The following is a 25,832-nucleotide window of genomic DNA, read 5'->3' as shown; positions in this document are numbered from 1 at the left end:
GCGCCTGGTTAAACAACCGAAAATCACGAAAACCTGCACCACCTCTATCCTTTGGCTGCATGAGATGGTCCCACCCCCTCCAATGGACCTTTCTTTTCCCTTTTGCCGAGCCCCAATAAAAGTTTCTAACCATTCTTGTAAGATCATCGCAAACTGAAAATGGCAATTTGAAAACCCCCATGATATAGGTTGGCAACGCCTGTGCAACAGCTTTCACTAATACCTCCCTACCAGGCTGGGCAAGTTGACCATCTCCCCACTGAATAAGGCATTTTGTCAAGCTTGTTTGAAGGTTTTGGAACTTCCCCTTAGACATGCGACCCTCAGGGGTAGGCAAACCCAAATACTTTTCCTCAAAAACCAGACTTTGCACACGCAGCACCTGCCGAACCTCATCTTGAATTGTATTCGGACAAGAAGAACCAAAGAACATGGAACATTTTCCATAATTGAGACTTTGCCCAGTGGCCGCACCATACAAGTCTAGAGCTTCCTTAACGCTCTCAGCCTGATCTCTAGTTGCCTCAAAAAACAACATGGTATCGTCAGCAAATAACAAATGGGATATGCCCGGTGCTCGCCTGCATACTCTTACCAGAGTAATATGACCAGATGCCACTCTCTTTTTTAGGATCGCCGAAAGACCATCCGCCACAAACAAGAATAAAAATGGTGAAAGGGGGTCACCTTGCCGAAGCCCACGCATCGGTGCAAATGAATCCAAGAGAGTTCTGTTAAATTTGACAGAATATCTCACCGATGTGACACAAGTCATAATCCAGTCTATCCATCGCTGAGAGAACCCCAACTTTTACATCACTTGCTTCAAAAAACCCCCGTCCACCCTATCATAAGCTTTGGAGAGATCAAGCTTATAAGCACAAAAGCTTTTTGTTGGATCCTTTTCCTGTTTGATGTAGTGTAGGCACTCAAAGGCAATCAGCGCATTGTCAGTAATCATCCTACCCGGAATGAACGCACTCTGCTCATCAGAGATTAGGTTATCCAAGAGAGGGCGGAGCCTATTAACCAAACATTTAGATATGACCTTGTAAATCACATTGCACAAGCTAATTGGCCTATACTCAGTCAGCTTTGTAGGATTAGCAACTTTCGGAATGAGGACAATCGGGAATTTACTCCCTCTGGCATCACCCTGGATCTGAAGAAATCCTTGACAGCCGCAATCACACTGTCCTTGAGATTCGCCCAATTCCTCTGGAAAAACCTGGCTGGAAATCCATCAGGGCCCGGCGCCTTAAGTGGCCCTATCTGAAAAAGTGCGTCAGAGATTTCCTTATCACTAAACAGAGCACGCAGCTTAATATTGTCCTCCTCCGTGACCAGTACTTCAAAGAGATCAACCACATGGCCTGCATCAAGGTTAACATCCGCAGTGAAGACATCCTGAAAATACTCATTCGCTAACTTACCCATAGACACCAAATCTGAGTGGACCACTCCAATACTATCCGTTAACTGCCTGATTTTGTTTTTTCGAGCCCTCCACACTGCCTTACTATGAAAAAACTTTGTGTTGCGGTCGCCCTCCTTAAGCCATGAAATTCTCGATCTTTGAAGCCAAATCATCTCCTCTTGGTACAAAAGATCATTCATCCTGTCTGTCACTTTCCTTATTTCTTGTCGGTCCGCATTCATATGCATGAGCTCTTCTAGCTGTGAACGGGACTTGGCTAACTCCTTTGTAACATTCCTGAACTTCCTGGACCAAGAACCCAACGACACCATTGTCTTGGTTAGCGCCTCTCGCAGCTGCTCCAAATTTTGGACATTGCCAACAGATTCCCACGCGTTCTTAACGACCTCTGGCAGCGTGGAGTCCCGCTCCCAGAAGATCTCATATCGGTGATGTTTCGGCCCAACCGGTCCAGAATCCGCCTCGCCCTTGAGAAGTACAGCCACATGATCGGAACAAGGACTTAGAATATGTTGTACAGAGGCAAAGGGGAATATATTCCTCCAATCATTTGTTGCAACGGCCCTATCCAGCCTCACCCTGACATTGCTCGAGCCACTTCTTTTATTGTCATAGGTGAAAGGAACCCCCGAAAATCCCAAGTCTACTAAACCACAAACTTCCAATGCATCCCTGAATGCTATCATCTGCGGCTCCGGTCTTGGAGTAGCTGAAAAGTGTTCAAAATCCCACATTGCTTCGTCAAAGTCCCCCAAAACCAACCACGGAAGATCATTGACAGTTTTCAAATTTTGTATTTTTGCCCACATGAGATGCCGGTTTTCTACCCGCGGTTCTCCATATACAAACGTAATTCTCCACTGATTCGCCCCTTCCTGCACCCAAACTAGGGCATCAACATGACGATCATCTTTGTCAAGCACTTCAACCACACAATTTTCATGCCAATATACCGCCAGGCCACCACTCATGCCTGAACTATCAACGCCACAAAATGTTGGGGAACGTAGCAGAAATTCAAAATTTTCCTACGTGTCACCAAGATCTATCTATGGAGAAACCAGCTACGAGTAGAAGGAGAGTGCATCTACATACCCTTGTAGATCGCTAAGCGGAAGCGTTCAAGTGAACGGGGTTGATGGAGTCGTACTCGTCGTGATTCAAATCACCGATGATCAAGTGCCGAACGGACGGCACCTCCGCGTTCAACACACGTACAGCCCGGTGACGTCTCCCACGCCTTGATCCAGCAAGGAGAGAGGGAGAGGTTGAGGAAGACTCCATCCAACAGCAGCACAACGGCGTGGTGGTGGTGGAGGAGCGTGGCAATCCCGCAGGGCTTCGCCAAGCACCACGGGAGAGGAGAAGAACTTGGGAGAGAGGGAGGGGCTGCACCAAAGGCATAAGGTGTGTTTGGGAGGCCCTCCTACCCCACTATATATAGGGATCCCAAGGGGGGGGTGCGCCAGCCCCTAGGAGATCCAATCTCCAAGGGGACGGCGGCCAGGGGAGGAGTCCTCCCCCCCCCCCCCCAAGGCACCTAGGAGGTGCCTTCCCCTGCTGGGACTCTTCCTTTAGGGTTTCCCCAGGCGCATGGGCCTCTTGGGGCTGGTGCCCTTCGCCCATGTAGGCCAAGGCGCACCCCCTACAGCCCATGTGGCCCCCCGGGGCAGGTGGCCCCACCCGGTGGGCCCCCGGGACCCTTCCGGTGGTCCCGGTACAATACCGATGACCCCGAAACTTGTCCCGATGGCCGAAACAGGACTTCCTATATATAAATCTTTACCTCCGGACCATTCCGGAACTCCTCGTGACGTCCGGGATCTCATCCGGGACTCCGAACAACATTCGGTAACCACATACAAGCTTCCTTTATAACCCTAGCGTCATCGAACCTTAAGTGTGTAGACCCTACGGGTTCGGGAGACATGCAAACATGACCGAGACGTTCTCCAGTCAATAACCAACAGCGGGAACTGGATACCCATGTTGGTTCCCACATGTTCCACGATGATCTCATCGGATGAACCACGATGTCAAGGACTCAATCGATCCCGTATTCAATTCCCTTTGTCTATCGGTATGTTACTTGCCCGAGATTCGATCGTCGGTATACCGATACCTTGTTCAATCTCGTTACCGGCAAGTCACTTTACTCATTCCGTAACACATCATCCTGTGATCAACTCCTTGGTCACATTGCGCATATGATGATGTCCTACCGAGTGGGCCCAGAGATACCTCTCCGTTTACACGGAGTGACAAATCCCAGTCTCGATCCGCATAAAACAATAGATACTTTCGGAGATACCTGTAGTGCACCTTTATAGTCACCCAGTTACGTTGTGACGTTTGATACACCCAAAGCACTCCTACGGTATCCAGGAGTTACACGATCTCATGGTCAAAGGAAGAGATACTTGACATTGGCAAAGCTCTAGCAAACGAACTACACGATCTTTGTGCTATGCTTAGGATTGGGTCTTGTCCATCACATCATTCTCCTAATGATGTGGTCCCGTTATCAACGACATCCAATGTCCATAGCCAGGAAACCATGACTATCTGTTGATCACAATGAGCTAGTCAACTAGAGGCTCACTAGGGACATATTGTGGTCTATGTATTCACACGTGTATTACGATTTCCGGATAATACAGTTATAGCATGAATAAAAGACAATTATCATGAACAAGGAAATATAATAATACTTTTATTATTGCCTCTAGGGCATATTTCCAACAGTCTCCCACTTGCACTAGAGTCAATAATCTAGTTCACATCGCCATGTGATTAACACTCACAGGTCACATCGCCATGTGACTAATACCCAAGAGTTTACTAGAGTCAGCAGTCTAGTTCACATCACTATGTGATTAACACTCAATGAGTTTTATGTTTGATCATGTTGCTTGTGAGAGAGGTTTTAGTCAACGGGTCTGAACCTTTCAGATCCGTGTGTGCTTTACAAATCTCTATGTCATCTCCTAGATGCAGCTACCACGCTCTATTTGGAGCTATTCCAAATAACTGTTCCACTTGGAGCTATTCTAAATCGTTGCCCCATAATACGTATCCGGTATCTCTACTTAGAGCTATCCGGATAGGTGTTAAGCTTGCATTGACGTAACCTTTACGACGAACTCTTTTACCACCTCCATAATCGAGAAAATTCCTTAGTCCACTAGTTACTAAGGATAACTTTGACCGTTGTCCTGTGATCCATTCTTGGATCACTCTTGTACCCCTTGACTGACTCATGGCAAGGCACACTTCAGGTGCGGTACACAGCATAGCATACTGAAGAGCCTACGTTTTAAGCATAGGGGACGACCTTCGTCCTTTCTCTCTATTCTGCCGTGGTCGAGCTTTAAGTCTTAACTTCGTACCTTACAACTCAGGCAAGAACTCCTTCTTTGACTGGTCCATCTTGAACACCTTCAAGATCATGTCAAGGTATGTGCTCATTTGAAAGTATTATTAAGCATTTTGATCTATCCTTGTAGATCTTGATGCTCAATGTTCAAGTAGCTTAATCCAGGCTTTCCATTGAAAAACACTTTCAAAATAACCCTATATGCTTTCCAGAAATTCTACGTCATTTCTGATCAACAACATATACTCATCAGAAATTCTATAGTGCTCCCACTCACTTCTTTGGAAATACAAGTTTCTCATAAACTTTGTACAAACCCAAAATCTTTGATCATCTCATCAAAGTGTACATTCCAACTCCGAGATGCTTACTCCAGTCCTTAGAAGGATCGCTGGAGCTAGCATACCTTTTAGCATCCTTAGGATTGACAAAACCTTTCTGATTGTATCACATACAACCTTTCCTTACGAAAACTAGTAAGGAAACTTGTCTTGACATCCATCTGCCAGATTTCATAAATGCAGCTAATGCTAACATGATTCTGACGGACTTTAAGCATCGCTACGAGTGAGAAAATCTCATCGTAGTCAACTCCTTGAACTTGTCGGAAAACACTTCGCCACAAGTCGAGCTTCATAGATGGTGACATTACCATCCATGTCCGTCTTCTTCTTAAAAGATCCATTTATCTCAATGGATTGCCGATCATCGGGCAAGTCCATCAAAGTCCATGCTTTGTTCTGATATATGGATACTATCTCGGATTTCATGGCTTCTAACCATTTGTCGGAATTCGGGCCCACCATCGCTTCTCCATAGCTCGTAGGTTCATTGTTGTGTAGAAACATGACCTTCAAGACAGGATCACCTTACCACTCCGAAGTAGTACGTGTCCTTGTCGTCCTACGAGGTTTGGTAGTGACTTGATCCGAAGTTTCATGATCAATATCATAAGCTTCCACTTCAATTGGTGTAGGTGCCACAGGAACAACTTCCTGTGCCCTGCCACACACTAGTTGAAGAGACGGTTCAATAACCTCATCAAGTCTCCACCATCCTCCCACTCAATTCTTTCGAGAGAAACTTTTCCTCGAGAAAGGACCCGATTCTAGAAACAATCCATATTGCTTTCGGATCTGAATTAGGAGGTATACCCAACTGTTTTGGGTTTCCTATGAAGATGCATTTTATCCGCTTTGGGTTCGAGCTTATCAACCTGAAACTTTTTCATATAAGCGTCGCAGCCCCAAACTTTTAAGAAACGACAACTTAGGTTTCTCTAAACCATAATTCATACGGTGTCATCTCATCGGAATTACGTGGTGCCCTATTTAAAGTGAATGTGGTTGTATCTAATGCCTAACCCATGAACGATAGTGGTAATTCGATAAGAGACATCATGGTACGCACCATATCCAATAGGGTGCAACTATGATGTTCGGACACACCATCACACTATGGTGTTCCAGGCGGTATTAATTGCGAAACAATTTCCACAATGTCTTAATTGTGTGCCAAAACTCGTAACTCAGATATTCATCTCTATGATCATATCATAGACATTTTATCCTCTTGTCACAATGATCTGCTACTTCACTCTGAAATTACTTGAACCATTCAATAATTCAGACTTGTGTTTCATCAAGTAAATATACTCAACATTTACTCGAATCATCTGTGAAGTAAGAACATAATGATATTCACTGCATGCCTCAGCACTCATTCGACTGCACACATCAAAATGTGTTACTTCCAACAAGTTGCTATCTTGTTCCATCTTCCTGAAAATGAGGCTTTTCAGTCATCTTGCCCATGTGGTATGATTTGCATATCTCAAGTGATTCAAAATCAAGTGAGTCCGAACGATCCATTTGCATGGAGTTTCTTCATGCATATACACCAATAGACATGGTTCGCATGTCTCAAACTTTTCAAAAACGAGTGAGTCCAAAGATCCATCAACATGGAGCTTCTTCATGCGTTTTATACCATTATGACTTACATGGCAGTGCCACAAGTAAGTGGTACTATCATTACTATCTTATATCTTTTGGCATGAAAATGTGTATCACTACGACCGAGATTCAATAAACCATTCCTTTAGGTGCAAGACCATTGAAGGTATTATTCAAAAATAGAGTAACCACTATTCTCCTTAAATGAATAACCGTATTGCGATAGACATAATCCAATCATGTCTATGCTCAACGCAAACACCAATCTCGGTGGTAGAGGGAGCGTGCGATGCTTGATCATATCAACCTTGGAAACACTTCCAACATATATCGTCAGCTCACCTTTAGCTAGTCTCCGTTTATTCCGTAGCTTTTATTTCGAGTTACTAACACTTAGCAACCGAACCGGTATCCAATACCCTGGTGCTACTAGGAGTACTAGTAAAGTACACATTAACATAATGTATATCCAATATACTTCTATCGACCTTGCCAGCCTTCTCATCTACCAAGTATCTAGGGCAATGCTGCTCCAGTTGTTGTTCCCCTTATTACAGAAGCACTTAGTCTCGGGTTTGGGTTCAATCTTGGGTTTCTTCACTAGAGCAGCAGCTGAATTGCCATTTCATGAAGTATCCCTTTGTTCCCTTGCCCTTCTTGAAACTAGTGGTTTCACCAACCATCAACAATTGATGCTCCTTCTTGATTTCTACTTTCGCGGTGTCAAACATCATGAATATTTCAAGGATCATCATATCTATCCCTGATATGTTATAGTTAATCACGAAGCTCTAGCAGCTTGGTGGCAATGACTTTGGGGAAACATCACTATCTCATCTGGAGGATCAACTCCCACTCGATTCAAGTGATTGTTGTGCTCAGACAATCTGAGCACAAGCTCAACGATTGAGCTTTTCTCCCTTAGTTTGCAGGCTAAGAAAATCGTCGGAGGTCTTATACCTCTTGACGTGGGCACGAGCATGAAATCCCAATTTCAGCCCTTGAAACATCTCATATGTTCCGCGACGTTTCGAAAACGTCTTTGGTGCCTCTACTTAAACCATTTAATTGAACTATCACGTAGTTATCAAAACGTGTATGTCCGATGTTCGCAACATCGACAAACGACGTTGGGGTTCAGCACACTGAGCGGTGCATTAAGGACATAAGCTTTCTACTGATCGCATAATCGCTACTATCAACTTTCAACTATATTTTCTCTAGGAACATATCTAAACAGTGGAACTAAAGCGCGAGCTTACGACATAATTTGCAAAGGTCTTTTGACTATGTTCAGGATAATTAAGTTCATCTTATGAACTCCCACTCAGATAGACATCCCTCTGGTCATCTAAGTGATTACATGATCCGAGTCAACTAGGCCGTGTCCGATCATCACGTGAGACGGACTAGTCATCATCGGTGAACATCTTCATGTTGATCGTATCTACTATACGACTCATGCTCGACCTTTCGGTCTCCGTGTTCCGAGGCCATGTCTGTACATGCTAGGCTCGTCAAGTTAACCCTAAGTGTTTTCACTGTGTAAAACTGTCTTACACCCGTTGTATGTGAACGTAAGAATCCATCACACCCGATCATCACGTGGTGCTTAGAAGCGACGAACTGTAGCAACGGTGCACAGTTAGGGGAGAACACTTCTTGAAATTGTTGTAAGGGATCATCTTATTTACTACCGTCGTTCTAAGCAAACAAGATGCATAAACATGATAAACATCACATGCAATCAAATAGTGACATGATATGGCCAATATCATTTTGCTCCTTTTGATCTTCATCTTCGGGGCTCCATGATCATCATCGTCACCGGCACGACACCATGATCTCCATCATCATGATCTCCATCATCATGTCTTCATGAAGTTGTCACGCCAACGACTACTTTTACTTCTATGACTAACGCGTTTTACCAATAAAGTAAAGTAGTTTACATGGCGTTCTTCAATGACACGCAGGTCATACAATAAATAAAGACAACTCCTATGGCTCCTGCCGGTTGTCATACTCATCGACATGCAAGTCGTGAATCCTATTACAAGAACATGATCAATCTCATACATCACATATATCATTCATCACATCCTTTTGGCCATATCACATCACATAGCATACCCTGCAAAAACAAGTTAGACGTCCTCTAATTGTTGTTTGCATGTTTTACGTGGCTGCTATGGGTTTCTAGCAAGAACGTTTCTTACCTACGCAAAACCACAACGTGATATGCCAATTGCTATTTACCCTTCATAAGGACCCTTTTCATCGAATCCGTTCCGACTAAAGTGGGAGAGACTGGCACCCGCTAGCCACCTTATGCACCAAGTGCATGTCAATTGGTGGAACCTGTCTCACGTAAGAGTACGTGTAAGGTCGGTCCGGGCCGCTTCATCCCACAATACCGTCGAAACAAGATTGGACTAGTAACGGTAAGCATATTGAACAACATCAACGCCCACAACTACTTTGTGTTCTACTCGTGCAAAGAATCTACGCAATAGACCTAGCTCTGATACCACTGTTGGGGAACGTAGCAGAAATTCAAAATTTTCCTACGCGTCACCAAGATCTATCTATGGAGAGACCAGCTACGAGTAGAAGGAGAGTGCATCTACATACCCTTGTAGATCGCTAAGCGGAAGCGTTCAAGTGAACGGGGTTGATGGAGTCGTACTCGTCGTGATTCAAATCACCGATGATCAAGTGCCGAACGCACGGCACCTCCGCGTTCAACACACGTACAGCCCGGTGACGTCTCCCACGCCTTGATCCAGCAAGGAGAGAGGGAGAGGTTGAGGAAGACTCCATCCAACAGCAGCACAACGGCGTGGTGGTGGTGGAGGAGCGTGGCAATCCCGCAGGGCTTCGCCAAGCACCACGGGAGAGGAGAAGAACTTGGGAGAGAGGGAGGGGCTGCACCAAAGGCATAAGGTGTGTTTGGGAGGCCCTCCTACCCCACTATATATAGGGATCCCAAGGGGGGGGTGCGCCAGCCCCTAGGAGATCCAATCTCCAAGGGGACGGCGGCCAGGGGAGGAGTCCTCCCCCCCCCCCCCCAAGGCACCTAGGAGGTGCCTTCCCCTGCTGGGACTCTTCCTTTAGGGTTTCCCCAGGCGCATGGGCCTCTTGGGGCTGGTGCCCTTCGCCCATGTAGGCCAAGGCGCACCCCCTACAGCCCATGTGGCCCCCCGGGGCAGGTGGCCCCACCCGGTGGGCCCCCGGGACCCTTCCGGTGGTCCCGGTACAATACCGATGACCCCGAAACTTGTCCCGATGGCCGAAACAGGACTTCCTATATATAAATCTTTACCTCCGGACCATTCCGGAACTCCTCGTGACGTCCGGGATCTCATCCGGGACTCCGAACAACATTCGGTAACCACATACAAGCTTCCTTTATAACCCTAGCGTCATCGAACCTTAAGTGTGTAGACCCTACGGGTTCGGGAGACATGCAAACATGACCGAGACGTTCTCCAGTCAATAACCAACAGCGGGAACTGGATACCCATGTTGGTTCCCACATGTTCCACGATGATCTCATCGGATGAACCACGATGTCAAGGACTCAATCGATCCCGTATTCAATTCCCTTTGTCTATCGGTATGTTACTTGCCCGAGATTCGATCGTCGGTATACCGATACCTTGTTCAATCTCGTTACCGGCAAGTCACTTTACTCATTCCGTAACACATCATCCTGTGATCAACTCCTTGGTCACATTGCGCATATGATGATGTCCTACCGAGTGGGCCCAGAGATACCTCTCCGTTTACACGGAGTGACAAATCCCAGTCTCGATCCGCATAAAACAATAGATACTTTCGGAGATACCTGTAGTGCACCTTTATAGTCACCCAGTTACGTTGTGACGTTTGATACACCCAAAGCACTCCTACGGTATCCAGGAGTTACACGATCTCATGGTCAAAGGAAGAGATACTTGACATTGGCAAAGCTCTAGCAAACGAACTACACGATCTTTGTGCTATGCTTAGGATTGGGTCTTGTCCATCACATCATTCTCCTAATGATGTGATCCCGTTATCAACGACATCCAATGTCCATAGCCAGGAAACCATGACTATCTGTTGATCACAACGAGCTAGTCAACTAGAGGCTCACTAGGGACATATTGTGGTCTATGTATTCACACGTGTATTACGATTTCCGGATAATACAGTTATAGCATGAATAAAAGACAATTATCATGAACAAGGAAATATAATAATACTTTTATTATTGCCTCTAGGCCATATTTCCATCACAAAAGCCCTTCAAGCCCAACCGGCCTCTTAATCTCCTCATCTTCGCTTCCTTCTGTCTCGTCTCACACAAGAACACAAACATGGGGGAATATGACCTACAAAAGGTCGTCAGCTCACGAACTGTCCGGGAATTCCCCCCTCCCCGGCAGTTCCAGCTTAAGCAATTCATTGGACCTGGCGGTCCTCCGACTCGGAGGCCGCCGCATAAGAGGTACCCATATCCTCAATGCCAATCATCTGCTCCCCACTTCCGCTGTGACGCAACCTTTTCACTATGGGGTTCTTTCCCGGTGTGGAGGCCGCTGCACTCGGGCTCGGCCTTCCAATCCCGGCGCCGGACTCAATAAAAAGCACAGTATCAGCCACCTTCCCTCCCAGGTTAGGAACCAACTGCCCACGTAGATTAACTGTACCATCATCTCTGACGAGTCTTTTACGAGCCGAGCGTTCCTGATCCAGCCCGCCCTGCTCGCCTTCCTCAACAACCCCCTCAGGTACACTCGGATGCACTCCAGCACCCCTTCCTCCAGCCCCAAAGCTTCTTCCTCCTCTGTCACCCCTACCTCCACCTCCTCTTCTACCGCCACGTACTCCTTCCCCAGCCGCATTATATCTACATGACTCAGACCAAGCACCTCAACCTCCTCTTGCACCATTGTTTATTGGTTCTCTACTCCAATGCAAATAGTCACCCCATTCACACGATGACGGATCATGTATCCCATCCCCACATTCCTCGACCACGTGACCCATACATCCACAAAAGAAACAGAAATCAGGCAGCTTTTCGTAGTAAACTGGGTATTTCTTCCTCTCCTTCAAGGTGATTGGCACAAATCTCACCAGCGGCTTATTAATATTAACGAACACCCTAACTCTCAAGTAGCTCGAAGGACTGATCTTGCCTTCATTGACAATCACCGTAAACGGAGGCTCCCCTACCTTCTTTGCCACCTTCTCAGCCAGTTCTTTCTTCCTCGTTAGACCGTCAGGCAGGCCTTTGATCCTTGCCCAAAGTGGGTACATGTCCAACGTATAGTCAGAGACATTAGTAAACCCATCATATTCAACCAAAACCACCGGATCTCTTCTAAACTGCCATGGTCCTCCTTCCATGACCCTCTTCCAGTCTCCCAAACAATGGCATTGCGCCAAGAACAATTAGGTCCCTTTATATTGAACGTCACACCTTGAGCACACGCCCATGCATTCCTCATAGAGTTTAACAGCGCCGCATGACTGAACGGACGTAGGTTATGAACCCTAAAAAGAGCCAGCCACCTCACATCCTTGATCAACTCATCAACCTCCCCTGACAGATCGAGATCATCCACCTCCTCCCCCTGCAAGTTTAGTCCTTCAAACACATCTTCCAAATTCGGATCTGGGCCATGGTGATCCCAATTTTCCTCCTCATCCCCATCCTCCCGATCCTCCTCCATACGCCTCGCTTCATCCGCCCCTCCCGCAGCCATCCCCGCCACCGACGATGATGGGAGTTGATCCTCTCCAGCCCCCAAAGCCTTCCGCCCTAAATCCTCCGCCTGCGCTCCCTTCGACCCTCCTGCTCCTCGAACTCCATCCCCTAACTCCATGCAAACGGTGTACCAAGACGATTGCCACGGGACGACCCGATCACCAGCAAGCGCTTAGCAATCCGGCCGATTTTCACGTGGGAATTTGTGGACTTCAGCGGCGCCGCCGAAGGAAGAGGTAGCCCCTGGGGAAACCCTAGGGGAAAAAACTATATTTAAAAAAATGTTAGTCATATATTCTAAAGATGCTAAAGTTATATAAAAATATTCTTGATGTATACGAGAAATGTACAACGTGTATGCAAAAAGTAGACAAGCCCTACAAAAAAGAAACAATAAAAAGGAGAAAGAAAAAAAAACCCGATGAAAACTGAAGAACGAAACAAACAATTGAAGCTACTCCCGAATAGAGAATTGGTATTGCATGGTGGATAGTGTGGTGGGCTAGTGTCAACTGGACGATTACGCTAATTTGAAGGCCAGGAAAGATAAGAGCACGGTTAATAGTATAGTCAAGAGTCGGTTATATGGAGTTGGCACGTCATTTATAACCAACCTAATAGCCCATCCATACAATATCTGTTATACTAGTATGTCATATCATTAATATATGGCTCATCTTTTTCTCTCACAAAGTTTGTCGGGTCTTGTCTTACATCCGGCTATAAGCATGCAACCCGCTTCTCTTTTCTTCTCTCTCTTTCAACTATGCATAAATGCGATGTGGCATCTTTTATAGCCCACCTAAGTCACTCTAGTGTACTTGCTCTAAATACCAGCGGATGATGTGTTAGGTGCACGCTGATACCTCTGTGTACGATGCTTACTAATTATCAGTATATACATACACACTGCATATATGTAACAGACTTCAGAGTTTTGCAAAAAGGAAAAAATGAACATACTACTTCGGAAATATTTCTACTCGATCGTGGATCGACGGTGCGCATGGAGCATGCGTATATAATTGAGCATGCAGCGGTTCGTCAACTTATAACTTTCGATCGGCATGTATTGGCTGGTAGTAGTAGTACTAATAATTTTGGTGGATCGATCTAGGCAGCGTTGATGATGCCGATGAGTGGTATGCCGACGGCGGTGACAACGAGCGTGGACGGCGCGCCGAAGACGACGTGGCTCCAGAAGGTGAGGTCGTGTGCGTTGCGCGGCGCCCGGCGTGCCTGCTCGCACACGATGAGGTTCGCCGCCGACCCCAGCAGGGACAGGTTACCCGCCACCGTGCTCACCCACGCCAGCAGCAGCCACGACCGCGTCACCGCCGCCGCCGAGATCGTCGCTGCCGACGCCGCCACCTCGTCACCCATCAGGAGCACTGCATGAACCACACGCATCTTCATGTCAGTTAGTAATTGCCAAATAATTTTTCCAAGCCGTCCTGTCAACTGTCATGCACACACGACATATATGTACGGCACAAAATGCTCAATGCGTCAGCAGCACAAACGAACGAAACAGGCAGTACTTTTCATGCCCCTTAGCTAGCCACTAAACTATAGTTCCAGTACTATGCCGTAACAAGAAAGATCTAACGCAGATACTACTGTTACGTAGGAGGTTGAGGTTTGCAATCCCCCCGACCCCCGCGCCGCCCCTCCAGGGCGTCTCGGGGGCGAAACCCTAGATCGCGGTAGAGTCCTCCCCCTCCCGTCTCCCACCCCCTCGCCGCCGCCTGAGGTCGCCGCCGGGCAAGCCCGGGGCGCCGCCGAGGAAGGTGGCGGCAGGGCATCTGCTGCTCTGCTTTTCGCTGGGAGCCACGGGATCTGGGGCGGCGGCCTCGGTCGGAGTGGCGCCACCGACTCTGCGGCGAGCGGTGGCGCGGGCGTGGTGGCGGTGTCCCTGGCCGTAAGGACGGCGGGGATCCGTTGGGCGTGGACCTAGCGCGGTCCTGGCGGCCGGCGGCACCAGATCTGGCGTTCCCTGCTTTCCCCGACGCGGTGCGACCCCTCCCCTCCGGGCCTGGCTCGGCGTTCTTCTTTGATCTTCGGCCTCCGCTGCGGGTGGGGTGGTGGTGTGGAGACAAACCAGGAGAAATCCATGGCCGGCCATGGCTGGCAGCGACGGCGGCGGAGCCCGAGGGCACAGTTCTTCCTCCTTGGAGGCGTTTGTCAGGTCTGACTCCCTCCACCCGCCCTCCTCTAGCCTCCCGGGTGAAAGCCCTAACCTCGGTGGGCGGCGGCGGCGCTCTCGTCGTCGTACTCCTTCTTGAAGGCGCCGCCTTTGGGAGCTGTTTGGTTGGTGTGCGCTGTTGGGGTGCTTTCGGCGACGTCAGTGGTGTGTCTTCTTCGTCCAAGCTTGGTGCTATCCCTCCTCTGCAGCCGGGCCATGGGCAATTCTGCTTGTGGGAAGCTTTGGCGGCTCGTCGGGAGTGCGGGGATCCTCTCTATGTGGCCATCCTCCGGCGACAACCATTCTAGTTCTAGGTGGAGCATTCTATCTTCCGACGGTGCGGCGCCTTTCGAGCCAGGCGAGGAGGTTGTGGCCTTCTTCGGAGATGGAATAGGATGGTTGTGCCGCGCCGGGGTCCATAGCTGTTTGGTGACCACACTCTCTGTGATGCCGGTCATCCCCTTCTCCTCGGTGCCAGCTTGGTCTAGCTCCCTAGTGCTTCGTTCTCGGAGGAGGGCCTCGATATCTGCAGTTGTGTGCTTATCTGTTTTATCTTCTAGCTTGTAGCTTTGAGGCTAGTTAGCTGCTTTTCAGCGTCTATGTATCTTACCGTGTTGTTTTTCTTTCTTTGGTTCTTGTGATCTGTAATCCTGGTCGGTTGATGGCTTTGTTAATTCAAAGCCGGGCTAGGCTCGAGCCCCATCTCGGGCTCGGTTGATGCCTTTTCTCTAAAAAAAAGATACTACTGTTACGTACGTACATGCACAACGGCTAGCGCAAGTGATACGTACAGTGTAGTGTGTAAAGAAGTACACTTGACGATGCAAGAATTCACTGACCGGTTGGTACGTTGGAGGCTAGGTTGGAGAGGATGATGACGATGAGGGAGAGCACGGTGATGCCCCTGACGTGGTTGATCTTGGAGTATGGCTCCATGACGTTCCAGATGGCGCCAGGGAGCCCCGTCTTATTGAACCCGCTCACCGTCACGAACATCCCCGTGAAGAAAACCAGCAGCGAGTAAGACACCTTGCCGAGGCAGAGCTCCGCGTCGCGGAAGTCCACCACGATGAGCGCGACGGCGGTGGTGATGGCCGTCCACGACATGTTGAGCTCGAGCATGTAGGCGACCAGCATGCCGGCGGTCACGATGTACGCGAAGCTCTTGAGGAACAGCCTCCGCTGCGGCGCCGAGCACTGTATGAACCACCGGTGCTTGGTCGAGATGCTCTCCATCATCACCGAGTCGTGGCCGGCGGCGGCGACCAGCGATGACGACTGGACCAGCATCGTCTGGCCGGGGCCCTTGAGCGTCGTCGACGTTGCCGGGGACGGCAGGCGACCCTCCTCGACGGCCGCCATCTCCTTCTCGGCGGCCACCTCGTCGGGACTGCTCCCCTCGAGGTCCTTCCAGTACATGCAGAGCAGCATGACCATGTTGACGGCCATACCTGCGAGCATGGCCGGCAGGATGCCGAGGAAGAAGCCACGAAAGAGATCTTGCTGTTGAAGGCGATGACCAGGTTCTGCGGGTTCCCGATGGGCGTGGCGCTGGACCCGATATTGGCGCTGGTGGCCAGCGCCAGCAGGAACGGCTTCGCGGGGAGGTTGCGCTCGGCGGCGAGCTCGAGCACGAACTCCGTGAGCACGACGCAGCAGGTGTCGTTGGTGAAGAGCGCGCTGGCGAGGGCCGTGACGACGCAGACGCGGCAAAGCAGGTCGCGCCCGCCCTGGCTCCGCCACGCCAGCAGCCGGCCAAGGTGCCCGAACATGCCGGCGCTCTTGAGGTAGCCGCCGACGACCATGGTGGCAAAGAGGAGGCCCAGGATGGGGAGGTCCACGGAGGCGTAGGCGTCATCCGGGCTGATCACGTGGAAGACGACCATCAGCGCCGCCCCCAGCAGCGCACCCGCCGTGCGGCCGATCGGCAGGAAAGGCACCGACGGGAACACGGCCAGCACCCAGAACACCCCGAACGCCGCCGACCCCAGCACCACCTTGGACAAAGACGCCAGCGCCATGCTAGATTGACCTGTTCACTCGTAGTATATATGCGACTGGGTGGTCGATCGATCCAGTGCTAGCTGTTGTGGCTTGTGCTGTGGGAATCGAGGGGACTATCCCGGGGCTTAAGTACTCGCGAGGTGCACACTTTCGCTGCAAGTTGCAGATGACGCCATTGGTCCGACCTAGTTGCACCACAACGTACGTTTTCTTACAGTGAGGTACACTCACGGTCGGGCCGGCAAAATCGAAGGCCCTGTCCCGACCTAAAAAATAGGGCAAAAAACAATTCTTTATCTTTATCAAATATAATCTATAAATAAGATATCGTTAACAAGTGAGGTCTTCTTTGTACGAACTAATTGAACTCTGTTTGATTTTATATAAAATAGTCCGCTACAGACCTGCCCATATGGGAGAAAATCGGCTATTTGCCACTTTCAATATTGGGCTTCGCAAAACTGCCACTCTCAACATTGGCTTCGCAAAAATGCCATCCAGCCCGTGTGCATTTTGATTATCATGCCATTTCCTCTTTTCCATTGCTTTTCTTTTTCTTTTCCCATTTTCTGGCACCTAAAAGGACCAAAATACCCCTAGGCTGTTTCAACCTTACCTGATGCGTGTGTGGTTGGGTCGGATTGCTCTGACCTCTGAGGTGCTCGTCCTTGTCTCCGCCATAGCCCGCCGCCGTAGCTTACTTATGCCAGTGCGAGCCACAGCAGCTCACCGCCCTGGCTCCCCCACGCCTGCGCCAACAACCGCAGCTCGCCGCAGCCCGCCGTTGGTAGCCCAAGCCTGCGCGCGCCGGCGGAGCTCGCCGTCGCCTCGCTTATGCCTGCTCGAGCTCTCGTAGCTCGTTGACGGTGCTCGTCCAAGTCTGCACGAGCGGGCATAGCTCGTCCTCGCCTCTCTGATGCCTGCGCGAGCCGCCGCAGCTCGCCGCCCAGGCCCTGCGCGAGCAACCGCAGCTCGCCCTCGCCTGCGTGCTGGCGGAGCTCGCCGCACGGCATGCTAGAGAGGTGCGCCAGCGACTTCGTGTCCCTGAACACCAGCACCATGGCAACATCAACTGGAGGCCCTTTTGATGGTCCGTGAGGAGGAGACGAACGCGTGTGCAGGTGCTGAAAATGTAGAATGCAAGCAACCTGTAAGTCATGTTTGATGTACGCATTTACTTGTTCTTGGATTGCAATTTGGAAATTACATTAAGAATAGCATGTCACGTTTAGTTTCATGGCCTCGATCAACTGAGCAACAATACAAGAAAGAAATGCCACAAATTTCAGTCTATAAGCTACTTGCTGCAACCCGTTCTGCTGCACTTGTTGTAGCTTGTTCAAGGACAGGAAATGGAATTGTAGCGTGTAGTGGCAAAAACATGTAGACCTCAAATTTTAGTATATTGGCAAAGGAGATACATGTAAACACTACAACCATGATTCAGAGATTAATGCACGGGAGAAGTTAGTAGATCAGAAAATCAAGAGGCACACGAACAAATCATAAGGAGAAGCTAGCTAGTGCTAGTAGTTCTTCTAGTGTCTCATAGTACAAGGGGAAAAGCAGTGCGTCCTCACTCCTCTGTTCTAGAGAAGAAGCCAGATAAGTATGCCACACAGATCCACTAGATGTTTCAGAGAGTAACTGAGTGAGTGCACACTGTTGAAAAAACAAGAAAAGAAGAAATACAACAGAAGCTCACTGACTTTGACCATCCTTGGCAATGTATCAGTTTATTAACTTACTGATGGCCTTTGCCTACATCATAGATTAATCTGAACCGAGTTCACATCTCACAAAATAAAACAACAATTCATAGATAAAACTGAAATGAGTTCACAGCTCAAAAAATATAGCTCACGGCTCACGAAAATTGGAGAAACTGAGTTCACATAGAAGAAAACTACTTGTGAGTTCACATCTCAAATAACTGTAACATCAATTGCATAGAGATCATTCATCCAATCTGTAGCTTCCTCTTTGGAGTCAACTTCTTTGCTGGAGCTGCAGTGGGCATCCTCTCTGGAGTAGTTGTTGTGCCTTGTGAAGAAGTACCCTCTCCCAGCAAGAAAGCAAGGCGGTTGCACATATATGTGTTATCACAATGAGATGAATATTTTGCTTCTCATTTTTATATTATTCAACACAGAGATATTTGTCGTTGTTGATTACCTTCTAGTGACCATGCCTGGGCTGTCTTATAGTATTTGTTCTCTAGTTGGCCTTTGCGGAGTGCTAGGTTCAGTTGGCCTAGCTTTTGTAACGTTCTTTCTAGGCTTCCTCTTCCTGCAAATTAGATAAAGATATATTTTACCATGAGGTGATAATTTAAGCTTTGATATATAGAAAGAAAAAACACTTGCCTCTTTTTGGTTCCATTCAGTGGGCACTTGTAACTAGCTTGCCTATGACCCTTTTCACCACATTTCTTGCAAGTCACTGGGCCTCTAATCATTTTCTTCCCCTTAGAATTCGTTGGAGCAGTGCTACCATCATTGGAGCCGTCATTGACACCATCATTGGCGCCTTTCTTCTTGTGGCCACCTTCAAGACACCCTTTGATCCTCAATTTTCTGTTCCTTCCTTTGTTTCTTTTTGCAAGTGGTGCCCCCACGGCAAATGGCAGCTCCACTCGTGGCCACTGTGATTTATCTGTCATTGGCTGAATCTCTCTCCCGTAAGCCGCCTTGAATCTGTCCACAGAGTAGTACTCGTGCACAAACTGCTCAAGGTCTACTCTCTTTTGTGAGGTCACAAATGCCAAGACATGTTGACAAGGCTTACCAGTGTGCTGCCATTCAAGACAAGTACATGTTTGCTGATTTAGCTTCACAATATGCCTTTCACAATTCTTGCTATTGTCCCACACCTCTGCACTCCAATTGGCAGATTCCACAACTTTCAAATGCCCCAAACCTCTTGTATTTGCCCTCAGCTGAACCATAATTGCCGGCAGTATCCGTCCAGATAGAAGTCTTTCTCCAATCCTTCTCCTCTTCCTCCACAAAAGCATGATCATCTCTCTAATCTTGTCAGCTAGTTCAGCAACAGGTAAGTCCTTAATGTCCCGGATCCAATTGTTAAAAACTTCTGCTACGTTATTAGTGATGTAGTCACACTTGATATCTGGATTGAAGACACACCTCATCCACTTGAGAGTATGGTATTGACTTAGCCAGTTCCATATTTCATTTGATTCTTTAATAATTTTTGCCATATGTTCTGTGAACACCTCTTTCCTATAAGCCCTTGCTGCCGGATACATCCTTCCAAACCCATGGAACCTTTTCACAAAATTCTTCATAAGATGGTAAAAACATTCCCTTTGTTCAGCATTCGGGAACACATTCTTCACCGCATTCTCCAAGCCTTTGCACGCATCTGTGCACACTGCAAGAAGTGGAGGATCTCCTATTGCCTTCTTAAGCTGATTCATAAACCAAGTCCAATTGTTTTCCGTCTCAAATGCTATGAACCCAAAAGCAAGTGGATACATCCAATTGTGACCATCAACTGCTGTAGCCGAGGCTAAATGGCCATTCCACCTTTCATTCAATGCAGTAGAATCTATACTTAGATGTGGCCTACATCCTTCCAGAAAACCATCAATGCATGGTTTAAGTGCACAAAAAAACCGATGAAAGTACACATTACCATCTATTTCCAGTACTTCAATCTCCACAAAACTTCCAGGTGACCTCTTGAGTACCTCAGCCTTCCATCTGTACAGCATCTCAAAACTCTCTTCCCATTTACCATAAACCTCAGCGAGAGCTTTTTCTTTTCCCCTCCAAACCGTGTCATATGGAATTGTGACAGAGTGTTCTTCATGCAATTTTTTCCGTAATTCCTTAGCACCCATACTGGGTGAATCTCTAAGAATACTCACAGCCTTGCTAGCAACCCAGTTCTGAGATGGTGTTATGGTCTTCACCCTGCTGCTTGAAATACAATCATGTTGATCAACTAAGACCGTGACCTGCACATATACAGTTTTAGAAGGAATGGATGTTAGATAGTAAAATAGGACAGACATACGCATGTACGTAATTTATAATTAATAAATGGAGGTTAGACACTTATCCATATTTCACCTTTATAGTACATTTGTCATCCTGTAGGCTGCCAACAATTCTCCAAGGGCAATCTTCACTTGACTTGCAGAACCCTCTAAATCTCTTCTTATCTGACTTCTCCGTGCCTAGATCAAACTCTTCATTGATGGCAAATTGTCTTACAGCTAACCTGAATTCCTTCATTGATGGATACATAGTGCCAAGGTCCATTTTTGGCTGGTCCTTATCATATATAATCACTACTTCATTTGGTATTGCATCACTAACAGGAATGGCAGCACCTTCATTATCGGTCCCCTGCTCAACCATTCTACGACGCTTTGGTTCAGTCTTACTCTTTTTCTCTTCCTCGTCATCCTTCAAGCCCAAAATCTCACATAGTTGATCCTCACTCACTAGTTCAATTCTACCTTCATCATCATGTGTCTCTACTATTTGTAAGTTATCCCAGTCAACTTCTATGATAGGTGGTGTTGGTTGTACAGTTGAAGAAGCCTCAACCAGTAAATATGGATTATCAGTACTAGTACTGCTACCAAGCGCGACCTCCGAATCATGCCTATTCCAGACAATTAGGAAAACATGAACACAAGACTGAGTTAGTGATCAGATTTCTACTATTTGTAATCATCCTCTAGTTCCTCAAACATAATTTACTACTTCCCTTCGTAATTAAGTTTACATTATGAACACTGCTTCTGTTGTAAATTGACAGCCTATCACTGCCACCAGGATAACAATGAATAAACTACCTTTGTTTAATTAATGCTTACATTATGAGTGCTACTTCTGTTGTAAATTCTTCTCAATAAGATGGTATATCATCATTCGGATTTATACATCAATGGTTATCAACAGGGAGTAGATCAGGGATGATGAATGTGCTTCCCACAGATTCCATACGTCACATGAGGAGCTTTGTTGAACTGGAGTCAAACGAACAAATCAAGGGAAAGGTAAAACGTAATACCGTCCAGAAAGATTGGGTTCCATGTCGCCACTGCGGTACTGGGTGATGGGCAGCACACGAAGCCGAGGAGATCGGCGGCGCGCGACGCCAAGGAGATTGGCGGCACGCGGCGTTGAGGCAATCAGCGGCGTCGCGACCCAGGAGATGGGGGCAGCGTCCAGCGATTGACCCAAGAAGTCCTGGCGACCAGGGATGCGGCAAGCACGGTATTCACGGCGGGCAGCACGCACTCGTCCGCTTCAAGTGCTGATCTGATGCCAAAGTACGTGAAGATAGCTACAGGGGTACTTTGGTCCTTTCAGGTGCCAGAAAATAGAAAATAAAAATAAAAGCAATGAAAAAAGAAAAAATGGCATGGTAATCAAAGTGCATACGAACTGGGTGGCATTTTTGCGAAGCCAATGTTGAGAGTGGCAGTTTTGCGAAGCCCGATATTGAAAGTGGCAAATAGCCGATTTTCTCCCCATATGCAGTAGTCTTTCACTCAATGATACTTCTAGGAAACTACTATTGTGTACGTTCCTTCCAATTGCATGAAATAAAATCAAACAGTGATACGGGCTGACTAGTGTAGAATAAAATCAACTTGTACATACGGCAACAATCAAATTAGATGGGCGTGATGTGCAAAAGAAAAATGATGGACTGTAGTTTCTATCGGAGAATACTGCTAGACTCGGAAGTGATAGTCTTTGCATGGAATTGAAGTACTCGCGAGGTGCACGCTTTGCGGTGCAAAATGCAGATGACGCCATTGGCCCGACCTAGTTGCGCGACAACCTTTTAGCCAAGCTAAGCCGTACTGAGCTTGCATGAGACATGCCTTAGCGAGACAACATGATGGTCGAACTAATGGGAGGAAAATATATGTGCTTACACACTCACTACTCACTACGTAGCTCACTAGGGACTAGCTATTCAACTAAATAACCAGCTTAGGCATATTTCGTCTAAATATTGCAATATCAGTTTTTTTAACCCTGTACAATCGCAAATGCACATACACTCAATCTTATAAACACACGCATGCACACTCTACCCCATGAGCACATCAGATATATTGAGCAGGCACAATATCCTACCACGAGGAACTCTTGAAATAGGCTTTCTTCATGTTTCATAAATAAAGCAAACATCCATACAATCAAATCCCAAGTGTCACAGCAAATAAGACAGCTAGGGCATCAACACAATCACACCCAAAAAAGCATAAAAAAATAGAAAAAAAAGCCACCAAGTAGCGGTAGCCAAACCGGCCCTATAAAGAGGATAGGCGATGCACGGTAGCCAAGATTGCATCCAGATTAGCCCAAGCTGGTCGCGGTCACACTGCCTAGAAAGCAGGTGTCAATGCTGCAAGAAAGTAAGGAATTTAAAGAACGAGTAAGATGGCTGACGCGGGAAGACCCACTCAATCACCGTTTTATTGCGTGTCGAACATAACGTCCACGACATCGCCACAAAAATTAGCTAGAATAGGCGGCGATTTTGCCCGGTCTGGTTAGCTCTGGTCTCAAGGAACTCTGCAGACTCTAGGGCCTTCCAGGCAGGTCCCAGTGCCGCGCGTATGAAACCCTAGAGGATCCAAACAGACATGCATATGAACAAGATATATGTCCCGGTCTCCGGAACAGCACAAAGGGGGCATAAGCCATTACTTGGACCGTGCCGCTTAAGCACACCAGCCCGAATGGAAAGCCGGCAGGAAGCCCAAGCAAACATCCTCTAAGTGTGCAACATACATGCCCCACACGTCATCCCTCCTTATGTACCTACATCAGAGCACATGTACTCCCTGAAGACCACATTTCGGAGGGATCTGTTGACGTTATTGACTGAAAACACAAATGAATTAGGTTATGTTTTTGTTTCTTGTTTTCTAATAATTGTATAAAAAGTGGAGACCATGCCGTCTTCTACGAAGCTAATGCGTGTTACACGCCTTCTCTTTTCTCCTCTATAAGAAAAAGTTCTCAAGCTTTCCTCCTCCTCCCGCCAGCTCCACCGTTGGTCCGCCCCATCTTAGATGGCTTTTGGGCCATGGAGGTGTGAAGGACTTCGGCCCCCCGCCGACGGGAGGAACCATGTTCACATTCTTGTTAAGTTCAGTCCTGATTGGGGCTGTGTGGCGGCAACGATGTCCCTTCCTAGAAATAATGTTTTTCATGTTCTATCCTCGCCCAGATGGTGCGTCTATGTCGTCGAAGGGCATGTGGAGGTGTGTCTCCATTGGATCTCGCGGGATTTGGTTGGTGCTGGTCTTTGGTGGATCTTTTAGATCTGGTCTTCATTCGTCTTTGTTTCGGTGTTTACAGGTTTGATCCTTCCGTTCTACGACTTTTTTCATCGGTGATGGTTGCTGCTCTGGTGTGCTGGCCCTATAGGGCCTTAGCACGACGACTCCCCCGCTCTCTACTACAATAAGGTTTGCCCGGCTCCAGCAAGGGAGGGGCGATGATGGTCGCGCGCCTTGGGCTTGCTCAAGTGCTTGCAGTTGTCGCTAGGTGGTCCACGGAACTGATTGTAATTTTTATTACCTCCAATGTTCTTTGTACTGTCATGCCATGATTGAAGATGAATAGATTGAAAATTTCTCATGGGAGAAAAAATAAATATACAAACCAGGCGATACCATTAAAAATATTCGCATGCGATACCCCATTCCACTCCAAGCTCCACCAAGCAGTTCATGGATTCTTCTCCCCTTCTTCTGACTACTGCTCCGGCGGCTGATAGCCAGGAAGAAAATCATGTTGCCTCGACTCCGGCTGCTAATTTAAGTTAGATTTTCTTTTTGAAACAAGCGTTATAATTTTACAGTCTTTGCAGAGACAATGTTCAGACAAATGACTGCAATATTGAGAGAAATTAGTGTAGCGAACAATCAACTCCTTAGCTTGGTAACGAATGGTGAATGACTCATTTCGGATCTTGGGAAATATTAGTGTAGCGAACAATAACCTCAAAATTAAGCTTGGTAACTGACGATAAATGACTTATTCAACCTAACAATGAGGTAAAAAAATTGAAACATATGAGGAGGTAAAAAGTTGAATACACTCTCAGCTTTGCAATAACTGACCGATCCATCCGAGACTTAATTAGGGCGTGTTTGGTAGCCCGCATACCCCCAGCTATGCCCGTGGATGCAAAATCGTCATATTTCCTTGCATGGCATGCACCAAATCTATGGCCTGCATAAACCTTAAATCGTCCATGGGACTGGCTGAGGATAAACAGCTGAATCAACCGTTTATCCAGAGCCATACTCTAGAGAGCAATGTGTGTGTCTAGCCTGCATGCCTTGGGAAGCGCGAGAGATAGGACGAGATGGCCATTTACTCCCCACTTCTCTCCCATCACCGTCCAAGCCCGCATTCACACCGTTCTCTCACCGCCCCATTATCGCCACCGATGGCCGACGACGCTCCACCATCTGCCCGCTCGACTCCTTCGCCCATTGCCGCTAGCAACCACGATCGTAGACTTACCTCCATGATGCGGGGGGCTCGCCCCGGGTAAGTTGGAGAGACCTGTAAACTCCCCTTCTCCCATCTACACTAAGCCGATGGCAGGGTGGAGACTGCGATGACTGGTACTTCTTCTGTGGGGGCCAGGGTGTTGATCGTGGTAGGGGTACATGAAGACATCAGTTGTGGCAGGAGCGGGGATGTTGTCGTTCCCGCCAGGGTTTGCTTCGGCATCATCCGCTCCCGCTCCACCTCCGGCGGTACCTGATCCACATGGCAAGTACTAGGTCATGCTGTCCACAATTAATCACATGCATGCTATGCATGTACATCGAACTCATCATTGTCTTTGGTACATTTTACATATTCGACTAGATTTTAGCGGTTAGGTTTTTTAGTGCGATTGTTGCTCAGGCGACAATGCTAGGATCATAGAACCATATCCATTTTGCAGATTGTGCACCAATTCAATAATATTTTAGCACTGATCATACACCGGATGGATTTTATTAGATTTTAGCATTGATTGTGCACTAATCATAACAATTTAGGATAGATTTTGGGGAAGCTAAGTTTGATTAGGGAGTAGATCAG

The 25,832-nt window shown here is 47.6% G+C and overlaps 1 pseudogene; it reads right to left on the bottom strand.

Moving 5' to 3' along the window:
* Nucleotides 1–13,480: 13,480 nt before the first annotated feature.
* Nucleotides 13,481–16,736, bottom strand: LOC119305987 (annotated as a pseudogene).
* Nucleotides 16,737–25,832: the final 9,096 nt, after the last annotated feature.

Source organism: Triticum dicoccoides, chromosome 1B, assembly GCF_002162155.2.
Source record: "Triticum dicoccoides isolate Atlit2015 ecotype Zavitan chromosome 1B, WEW_v2.0, whole genome shotgun sequence".
NCBI classification, from domain to species: domain Eukaryota; kingdom Viridiplantae; phylum Streptophyta; class Magnoliopsida; order Poales; family Poaceae; genus Triticum; species Triticum dicoccoides.
The sequence above is the reverse complement of the archived record's forward strand: the minus strand, read 5'-3'. Positions and strand labels throughout refer to the sequence as shown.